The 9,549-nt window shown below is 38.6% G+C and overlaps 1 long non-coding RNA gene across 1 annotated transcript; it reads left to right on the top strand.

Annotated features, from left to right (window-relative positions):
• Positions 1–394: 394 nt before the first annotated feature.
• LOC142100006 (uncharacterized) lies at positions 395–9,157 on the top strand. The gene is made up of 5 exons (XR_012678651.1): positions 395–734; positions 989–1,084; positions 7,181–7,270; positions 8,505–8,533; positions 8,834–9,157. It is a non-coding gene; the product is annotated as an uncharacterized LOC142100006 (long non-coding RNA).
• The last annotated feature ends 392 nt before the right edge of the window (positions 9,158–9,549 follow it).

Raw genomic sequence — 9,549 nt, 5'->3', positions numbered from 1 at the left:
CCTGTCTCTTCCTGCTATTTTGTATGTGTGGCTCTGCTTTCCCCCTTTCTGTGTCTGTGTATCTTTGTAGCTGTCTCTTTCTTACCCCACTTTGTGACTGTCTTTAACTTTTTGTTGAACTCTGTGTGTCCCCCAGCCCTGTCTCTTCTCACCTGTTGTGTTTTCCTCTATCTGCTATTTTAGATGTGTTGCTCTGCTCCCACCTTGTATGTCTGTGCATCTCTGTCTTCTGCGACTGTCTTTCTCTTTCTTACCCCACTTTGTAACTGTCTTTTGTTGAACTCTGTGAACCCCCCCCCCCTCTCTCTTCTCCCCTCTTGTGTTTTCCTCTATGTATGTGTGGTTCTGCCCCCCCCCCCTTTCTGTGTCTGTGCATCTCTGTGTCTGTCTTTAATTTTGTTGAACTCTGTGTCCCCTGTTGTGTTTTCCTCTCTGTCTGCAGTTTTGTATGTGTGTCTGTGCATCTCTCTTATCTGTCTGTGCATCTCTTACCCCCACTTTTTGTCTGTGTTTAATTTTGTGCAACTCTGTCTCCCCTTGTGTTTCTTTGCCCACCCTTTGTTTTATCCATCTCCTCACCTTCTACCATTTGCCCCAACACCCACTTTTTCTCTGTGCCCCTCACAGCTACCCCTTCTTCTCCCCTCTTACCTTCTTCCTCCTCTTCTGCTGATGTTGATGGAGTCCTGGTGGCTGCCGATTGGAAGAGCTGCGGACAAACTTGAGTATGGCAGGTAGGCACAATCTTCTTATTATAATCATTTTTTTGTACATTATGTGGCAGATTCAATTACTTGCTATGTTCTGAGAAACATCGCGGCTGTGCATTTTTACCGTTACTACGGTAATTTCTCAGCTGACTTTTCCTTACACCTCAATGGGGGCGTGAGAAAAATCAGCAGACATTTCTTGTAAAAATTCTGCAGCCGCAATGTTCTGAACAACATGGTGGCTAAATGAATTTACATAGCAAATTTACTTTGTATAGCGATAAAAGCTTCCCACATGAATGTACTACACTCCCCTGCACTGTTCCGGAGAAGCTACAGAGGAGAAGCAGACAGGACAGAATACCAGCTTCAAGGTAAGTAGGCTTTCAGTCAATTACTTTTATCGGTGCCTCTGGCTCTTCAGTGTTGTGGAACTACAAAGCACAGCATGCCCTACCAGAGGGCAAGCTGGAATCTGTCGTTCGACAAAAGCTGGAGAACCATAGTTAACACTGTATCCAGCCAGCCACATAATACACTTGTGGAACTGTCATCACAGAGATGAGCCGCTGGTTGTGCAGGCTTGTTTTGTGATTGCTAACATTATTTGTTGTTAGAAAGTTGTTTGTGTTTTTCTTGTTTTGTTTTTATTTATTATACAAATTGGGTTTGTAACTAGAGCACTGTGACCTCCCAGGGCGCAATGCTGAGCCTTCATCACGGCTGGGAGAGACCACCTACAACTACCAAGGTAAGTGTGTGTGGGGGGAGGGGCGCCAGTGCTCTTCCTCGCCCAGGGCACTAAAATTCCTAGTTACGGCTCTGCCCCTGGGCTGTAGCCCCCTTAGCCCTATTGTTAATCCAGCTCTGCTTACACACTGCAAGATTTGCCCAACATCGTTCCATCGTATAATAATAATAATAATAATAATAATTACACTGTATACAGAAATAGGACACTCGACTTTTTCAAGACGGCGTCTGGGGGCTGCCTGGGAGGTAGGTGAGAGTTTTGGGGGTGGGGCTACGCAAATCGCACACATTTTGGCCCCACCTCGTGAAGCAATGACTCAATTGCGTAATTTTACAACAGTGGACTGGACCAAATGACGCGATTCCCTGAGAATCGCAGCATTTTTTATTTAATTCTGCCCAGGCTGCCATACTCTCCCGGGAGACCTACTCAGATTCGGGAGTCTCCCGGACATTCCGGGAGAGTTGGCAAGTTTGAGGACACTAACTACACCTACCTAACATAACCTGCCATCGGACACAATACAACTGAAATCAATAAACTGTTTACTTAGCATAATTATATATATATATATATATATATATATATATATATATATATATATATATATATATATATATATAATGCACGTATCAACCAATCATATTCTAGCAATCATTTTCTAGAAAGTAGTAGATAAATGATAGCTAGAATCTTTTACTTTTTAAAAGGATTCTCTAAATCAAGAGATCTTTAAACAACCGGCTGCTCTTGTGCTTTTCTGCTATGATAACAGACTTAACGGTGAATACATATGACTATAGCATTACCATTATATAGCAGTACCATTCTGTATTTGGTACAAGATTTGTGATTTCAAAATTTGCAGAACTATGGAGAAAAATAAAAAGTATTTTGATTTATTCCACTGGCATGAATAAGAGCTAGCACTTAATAATGCAAACTGCAGCTGTAGTTGTTTAACAGATTTGTAGAAAAAGCAAATTAACTGCTTAATCCTTATAATGCCTGCTGTAATCGGTTTTATAATCTTTAAAGATACTTTTTTTTCCCACTCTGCACATCATGATGTTATTATAATTCTACAATCAACGCATTAACAAGTCTATCAACAAGATCTGGGCATTCTATTGAAATTTAGTGCAACATGTGAGTTGAAAGTTCAGTTCCATTTAGTTTTTTCAGCCGCCTGGTCAGAGATCATATTGCAGTCCTATAACCTGGCGTGATGGAGAGATGACTGATATATTTAGTAAGTGATAATCTGAGTTAGCAGCTGCAAAAATATGATACCCGTCTCTGTGTCCACAGGGGGCTCGCCTCCCAGTGGACGCACCGCGCAGCTTTGGCTGAATTTTACAGAATATATTGACCATTCGCAAAATTAATTGTAGCTGAATATTTGTGCAAAATGATTGAAATAAGTATGACTTGTCTGAGTGATTTATTTCACATTATATACCAAATTTAAGGTCTTGGTCTGTAGATTTGCAGAAACATATTGTCGTTGTATTGTTTCTGAGTTATTTCTCAAAACGTCCACCTGCCAATGCATTACCATTGTTCTTTGGAAAATGCGACAGTTGGCAATACTGTTAGCGAAACCTGTGCACCTGCTGGTTGCTCTGGAAACTGTGACAGTTAGTGAACATTCCCTGTGCCCCTGCTGAGCGACCTGGAACCTGTGACCTGCTGGGTGGTCTGGAAACGGTGACACTTATTTGCAGACCTGCTGGGTGACCTGGAACATGTGACCTGCTTGTTGGTCTGGAAACTGTGACAGTTATTTGCAGTCACGTAAATCAGTATGTTTTGCGGTGACCATGCCCAGAAATGTAACTTCGATGGAAGAAGTTATACATATATTTTAATGTATAAAGAAATTCTTGAGTTCTTTTAATACAGTCAATGATAATATAGTTATTTATTCATTATATTCCATTCTTAAAATTTCTACATGTAATGTAGTGTATAAAATGTTATTGAATTCTGTTAATAAAGCATTTTAATCATTACATTTCAGTTTAATTTAAGGCCGTTATTACCGGGCTTCTCTAGTTATGTTTATTTTTCTCTCCTTTGCTTTAAATTATTGTGAAACAATTTCTCTGTGCTCAATTTACAATGGAGTGCAATGTGTGATTATCCCAATCATGTATGGGTCAAAAAGATGCCCTTGAGTTTAGAGCATACAGGAAAACTTTATATGAGAGGGTACCTTATATATTTTAATACACGTAGCCGGTTAGAGGCAAACCTTCACCATATTTCCAATGTCTCTTTTAGTCACTGCTGCTACTTGCTCATCTCTTTTTACCTCATAACTGGCAGTTGTTTACAGTTGCGATCAGTGGTGATGTACATAAGAGGGCCCAACTTGTACTGTAGTGAATATTTCTTCATGTTGCATCGCTGTAGGCAATGCAAAAGACGTGACCTGTTCAGATTCTCATATGGCATGGTGAGTGATCTCAAAGCAACTAAAAGATGTTATGCTTTGGCATTTGAGCTTTTTGTCCTATGACAGTGCCATTTACAACTTTTTATGTGATGTGTTTTGCTGTTTATGATTGTTGTAGTTTCAAGTCATAATAAGAATGAACATTGAACTTTACCTACATGCAATTCACAAAATTTCATTGAGTAGTCATTTAATCTCAGTAAACACCCTGGCCTTTATTGCAAATGTAAGCCCAGTTCGCTTAAGGGGGTGGTGATAGGGGTTATGCCCATCTGCTACCTTGCTGCTGGGTGATTCCTATTGGTATTTATAAGCAGGGCTTAATTTGTAATGAAAAAGAAGTGGAAAATGTATGACATATGCAAAAAGGACATTTAAAATGATCTTTATACATGAAAGACTATGGGGTCAAAAGAAGGTTCCGCTACTGTGCGCTCCAGCACTGGTACTATATACTGTTTCTTAGTACAGCGGATAAAAAAAAGTTTTCTGAAAGTGTAGATTGCCAACTGATGTGTTGTTTGCTGTATTCCAGGTCTCTCTGCTCATCCATACTATGCATCCACTCAAGCTGCAATCTAGTCTTTAGCACATCCACAGTGCAGCTTCACGGAGACGGCTTGTGGGTCCCGCTCCAGCGATTTTAATTTGGATAATGGAGCAATAACCCCTTTATCTGACCTACTTGTCTTTCCTGTTAGAGTCTTAACATTTTAAACCGGATAAGCTTAGACTGTTATGTATTTTCCTGCTCCACGTTGGCGAGTTCTAAAAAAACTCAACACTTTAATACCCATTTCAGATCTTACTTTATAAGTAGAGACTTAAGGAACTCCAAAGAAAGTGTTTGTTTGTGAGATAAAGCCCCCTTCCTTCCAACTAGCAAAACCACAAGGGGGCTATTACCAGGACCTCCAATGTTTGGTAGAAATTCACCCCTGCCGTCACCTGTAATCAGTTGATGCTCCAAAGCTCACTGTAGCCTGGAAATAGAATGTAGATGCAGATTGTCGATTTGGCCGATTATCGGTTTTAAAGGCAACTAGCGTGGCTTGTATTTCGTGCCATTAACACATTACATACAAAGATTTCATCATTCACGATAGATTAAAGTTAGTATAATGACCGGTGTCATGCCTATCCCCTGAGTTGGGTCTATATTCCGAACGGCTCATAAGTGCAGGGCGCACTGACTCTCTAATCCTTCAAATATTAAGTCAGAGTCCCCTTTAAGTAGTGAACCAAAGGTTAAAAAGCACAGAAACCTAGAATACTTATAAAGTGCCATCAGCCTCTAAGGACATAACTTGGGAAGTCAATGATGATATGGAACCAGTGGATGGCGTAGTGGTTAGTACTTCTGCCTTACAGCACTGGGGTCATGAGTTCAATTCACGACCATGGCCTTATCTGTGAGGAGTTTGTATGTTCTCCCCGTGTTTGCTCCGGTTTCCTCCCACACTCCAAAAACATACTGATAGGTTACTTGGCTGCTAACAAATTGACCCTAGTGTGTGTGTGTGTGTGTGTGTGTGTGTGTGTGTGTGTGTGTGTGTGTGTGTGTGTGTATGTTAGGGAATTTAGACTGTAAGCTACAATGCGGCAGTGACTGATGTGAGTGAGTTCTCTGTACAGCGTTGCGGAATTAGTGGCGCTATATAAATAAATATTGATGTTGATGATGGCTTGAGGGACAAAGCTGTAATTTTTAAAGGAGGCTACAGACGCTGCCATATTGCATCTCATATTGGGCACTGGTCCCCACGTTGCATTGTGTGCTCCAAAGTGCATGCAACACTGTATAATAATCCTATATCATCAAATTTGGCTAAACACTTGTTTGGCCAAACTGAACAATTACCTCCACACTCATCTCCCAGTTTTGGTGTTGGGATCGTCCTGTGGGAAAGCACGGGGCCATCTATTTGTGTCGCCATTTTAAGGGGGGGAAAAATTGGTTTATGTAAGATAATACAGATGTCAATATAATTTAACAAAATATACATTTAATCTTCTCCTTTGTAGGCCGTTAAATAAAAACAAAAATGTGTAATTTGTTTTCATATTAAAATGTCCTTAATAATGTGAGCTGGACAACATTAAATGCATTAAAATGTTTAACTGTCACGCAAGACACGTTTGTCTCTGCAGGAACAGAACATTGTAAGAAAATTCTAAATTATATTTGAATTGCATTATGCCAACGCGACACTGCTAGAGGACAGTGTAGGTGGAAGATGGTGCAATTTTAAGCAGGAATTATATTATATTTATCATCTATATTGATATGGAAAACAAATTGACTATCAATCCCGTATGAATAAATAAATGACTATCATTCCTTTCATGGTATATAGATATATTTAATTAATAAAGCAATAAAATGATGACCTATATCTTGCAAGCCATAAGGGCTGACATGTTTTCTGCAGATGAAAAAACCTAACCCATTCCCCATATAAAGCAATAGATAAATAATTCATTTCTTTATGGATATCTTGCTTCCAATAATAATAAGACTTTTTCCCCAAACAAGATGTGTTTCTCCTGTAGAAATCTTTTGCACTTCTGTCCCCATCTATTAATGCTGGAAATGACTGTTATGGTTTTATATAAGGATATGTTTATTTTTTATTTATTTATTTTTTATTTATATTATTTTATTTTATTTTATTGTTTACATTTGTTCTCCATTTTCCCATTAAAGTTTTGTAATTATATTTATTGTATTATGTTATATATTTTTCTCTTTTTATATATTTTTTTTTATAACAAAAGTTATCAGTAAAGAAGAATTTATAATATTAACAAATAATATCTGCAATCAGTCCAATGTCATGTTTTCCTCCCTCGGTTTATAGAATTAATGGTTTAAACATTGTATTGTCTTTATCTGTGAATGATAATATCTTCATTATTTCAGTAGAACTAAATGAACCAGTTGAAATCATAGCACAGATCCTTGTGAATTATTATAACCCATTAATGTTTAATAAGTTATGATGACCGTGCTTAAGTGTATAATGATAATATGTTTATTAGGCATATTAAAAGCCACAGTGATTATTATAATACATTAAACCATTAACTGAAATTCTTACCATACAGTGCTATTAAAAATGTTATGGCTAGATTAAGATCCATTACATGAGAATTATTAGTCACTAATGTTTTTCTGATTTTATTTTTAAAGAGCGTTTTAATGTCTGAGCACTTAATTGTATTCAATCTCCCACTTGTCCGGTATGTCCCCAGTTATGAAGTCGACGAGGATAGAACAACCAGTATTAGATCATCTGATGTCCACAGCAGCACAGAGTTCCTCAGGAGATGATCTTGTAGGAGGTAATGACCTGTCCAGTCATGTGATCCTGTTAATGAGGACAGGGCTGCATGTGACAGGGGCTGTGACATGATGTGAGGAGGGGAATGGAGGCAGCAGGAGACACAGACTGAGAGTTATATAGTGGAGGGAGCAGGATCCTCCAGCAGCACAGAATATATCAGGAGATGAGTGATGTGTTAGTGAGGACAGGGATGCATGTGACAGGGGCTGTGACATGATGTGAGGAGGGGAATGGAGGCAGCAGGAGGCCACAGACTGAGAGTTATATAGTGGAAGGAGCAGGGTCCTCCAGCAGCACAGAGTATACCAGGAGATGAGTGAAGTGTTAGTGAGGACAGGACTGCATGTGACAGGAGCAGTGACATGATGTGAGGAGAGGAATGGAGACAGCAGGAAGCCACAGACTGAGAGTTATATAGTGGAAGGCGCAGGATCCTCCAGCAGCACAAATTATTTTAGGAGATGAGTGATGTGTTAGTGAGGACAGGGCTGCATGTGACAGGGGCAGTGACATGATGTGAGGAGGGGAATGGTGGGAATATGGACATCACAGACTGACAGGGATATGTACCAAGCTGTGGTTTGTCAGGATCATTGTTTTTTAGCTATTTTCTCTGATTGCAAGCCGCCGATGTATAAAAGTACGAACTAATAGAAAACCGCCAGAAAAGTGCCATTTTCATAACTGCTACCTTACAAATAATTGTCACACTTTTTACCCATGAAAACAACACAAACCACAAGATGTATGATGTAGCAGTTTTGTAAGTCAGCGCAAACTAACAGGTAAAATCACACAAAAAATATAGTAGTGGTGCTTACAGACTTGTTCTAATAAAACAATAAAACATTTTTTAAAAAGTTCTCCTTCCCCATCCTGACCAGGCCATGCTACTGTCCTCTAAGGCTGGGAGCCATTAGGGATAGTTTTCGGTTGCTCAGAGACCCCCTTACACTCTTATCATGACAATTATGTGGTTTAGCTTAGAGGAACCTCTGCCTACTACCTTCACTAAAAAAAACTATAATGTTGTGTCTGCGGTCTAGGACTCATTTTTTGTGGGGATATGCCTTTGTTTTAATGAACTTTGGCTTCAACAAAATGACCACTGTAATTGACCACTATAATTGTTCTTACTTTTGGCTCTAGTGAATGTTCTTATGTTTTAGCCATAGTGTTTCTGTGACTTTAAGTAAAAGAAAATGAAGTAAGTTATTTGTAATATTCTGCAGCTGCTGCTGAGAGTGACGTAAAGCACTAGGTGAGTAACTGTAACACTAATTGCACTATTTGTTTTATTTATTTGGATGTTTGGGGGTGTTAGTATTCATTTTGGGGTATTACTGTACAAGATATGACATTATATTAATTTGTTATGATGGTCAAGAATAATTTAAGTTGATATTAATGTGGGGTTGTATAATGTACTACTTACTTTATGCCTCATTCTTTTTTACATTCAATATACGTTATTACATTTATAGACATTTTTCTTTTCTAATTTTATCATTATTGCAGCAAGTGTTTATTTTTGTTTCTTTTCTTTCCCCCAAAACAAAAGATTTTAGAGATACCCTCTACAAATTGTGGGTTTGCACCTATGTTATTGAATAATGCCATAACAGTGCCCCTGTCAGTGGAACAAATCAGACAGCTCACTAGGAGGTCCTGCCACAAATGAGTTAAAAACCAGTAAGATGGCCTAGTTAGTAGACAGGCAGCCAATCAGAAGTGGGTCCCCCAAACCACATCCTCTCTTGGTGATATCACACCCCTGTGTATGTAATCCACGCCCATTTTAAGATTCCAAAATCCACAACACTCCTGCAAAATTACAGACTTCTAATTTTCTTTGAAAAATTATGAGAACCTTATATATGCTTTAAAGGACCCCATACTATTCTCTATTAGATCTCCCATTATTTTCTATTATGCTTTTCATCAAACACATAAAAGCATTAACATGTTTTCATGTTCCATAAAACTCCGTATACTTTACATCAGACAACTTCAACTTATTTGGTTTGTACATAACCTTTTAATAATTACATTGCTTTGTCTTTTGGCTTCATCCGTGTTTTTCACAAAGGCCTTTATATCATCTAGGTGGCTCATTTCTTTTCCCTTTAGTGTTGTCATAGATATACTAGTGCATTGGATAAAATCGCATCCACAGAGCTGTGTGTCATAACCAAAAGCAACAAAAATGAAACAAACACACCTGTACGATGTATAAGCCCTAAGTGAAAGACACAGAAGGAGGCTAGAAAAATTAGC

The sequence above is a fragment of the Mixophyes fleayi genome, chromosome 8 (assembly GCF_038048845.1).
Source record: "Mixophyes fleayi isolate aMixFle1 chromosome 8, aMixFle1.hap1, whole genome shotgun sequence".
NCBI lineage: Eukaryota > Metazoa > Chordata > Amphibia > Anura > Limnodynastidae > Mixophyes > Mixophyes fleayi.
This window is presented reverse-complemented; position numbering and strand designations above follow the sequence as displayed.